We start from the raw sequence: 1,684 nt of genomic DNA, 5'->3' as shown, positions 1-1,684 counted from the left end.
ATTTCGGATTCTTTTGCGTTCAGTACGTAGCATTCAAAACGGCGTCATCAATTTCCAACACGTTCTGACATCATTTGTTATTTTTCAGTCATTTACCGAATTCTTTAGAGAGCTAAATGACCGTGAAATTGAAAATCACTACAAAATGAACTGTGAAAATGTTGAAACTTGCCATGGTATCATCATTTCACCCGTATAGCATGTGCGAAAGAGTAGAGAGGGTCACGGCAAAAACTGGACGCACTTCGTGTACAAACTGGACAATCTCTTTCGGAGTATCAGGGTTTCGGACGAGAACTCATCTGTTACACGGGCACTTCAATGTTTTTTATACTTATTTGAAATCCCGACTTCTTTTGCGTTCATTATTCAGCATTAAAGCGACGTCATCAATTTCCAACACGTTCTGACATCATTTGCTGTTTTTCAGTCATTTACCGAATTGTTTAGAGAGCTAAATGACCGTGAAATTGAAAATCACTACAAAATGAACTCTGAAAATGTTGAAACTTGGCATGGTATCATCATTTCACCTGCATAGCATGTGCGAAAGAGTAGAGAGGGTCACGGAAAAAACTGGACGCACTTCGTGTACAAACTGGACAATGTCTTTCGGAGTATCATGGTTTCGGACGAGAACTCATCTGTTACACGAGCACTTCAATGTTGTTTATACTTATTTGAAATCCTGACTTCTTTTGCGTTCAGTACATAGCATTCAAAGCGGCATCATCAATTTCCAACACGTTCTGACATCATTTGCTGTTTTTCAGTCATTTACCGATTTGTTTAGAGAGCTAAATGATCGTGAAATTGAAAATCACTACAAAATGAACTATGAAAATGTTGAAACTTGCCATGGTATCATCATTTCACCTGCATAGCATGTGCAAAAGAGTAGAGAGGGTCACAAAGAAACTAAATACAGAAAAAATTACTCAGAAATAAATAGAAGAAAATAAATAAAGCAAAAAAGAAAAAAACTATATAAAACAATTACTCAAAAATAAATAGAAGAAAATAAATAATGCAGAAAAGAAAAAAACTATATAAAAAATTACTCAAAAATAAATAGAAGAAAATAAATAATGCAGAAAAGAAAAAGCTATAAAAAAAATTGTTGGGGCGCTACCCAGTGGGCCTGCCAGACCTAGGGTGTGCAAATTCAGGCCTAGAAGGTCCAGCAGGCTCACAGGGCAGCGCACCATAGTTAGGACTAGAAGCCTGAGGAGTTCGAAGGAGCAGCCGCGGCTGGGTTTATAAACCAGTGCGGCTGCCCTTCGCTCGGCGAGGTGTGACTAAATATTGTGCACCGCGGGTGGCAGCGCAACACTTTTAGTACCGATTGGTGGCTCCAACCGGTACTAATGAGTGGGCCTTTAGTACCGGTTCGTGGCACGAACCGGTACTAAAGGGGTCCACTTCCCGCCCCTTAGCCTGGCGAAAATTGGCCTTTAGTACCGGTTGGTGGCTCCAATCGGTACTAAAGGTCGCTCCTATATATATGGCACTTACGAAAAATCTAGTTTTCATCCGCCCGCCGCCCGTCTTCTATCCAACTGCTTCATCGCCCGATATTGTGCCGCCGCCGCAACGTCGCCCATCGCGCGCCGCCCTCGCCGCCCGTCGTCGCCGTCCCCGCCGCGCGCCGTACGTCGTCGTCACTGCCCCCGCCGCCGTCTCA

The sequence above is a fragment of the Triticum dicoccoides genome, chromosome 3A (assembly GCF_002162155.2).
Source record: "Triticum dicoccoides isolate Atlit2015 ecotype Zavitan chromosome 3A, WEW_v2.0, whole genome shotgun sequence".
Lineage (NCBI taxonomy): Eukaryota > Viridiplantae > Streptophyta > Magnoliopsida > Poales > Poaceae > Triticum > Triticum dicoccoides.
The sequence above is the reverse complement of the archived record's forward strand: the minus strand, read 5'-3'. Positions refer to the sequence as shown.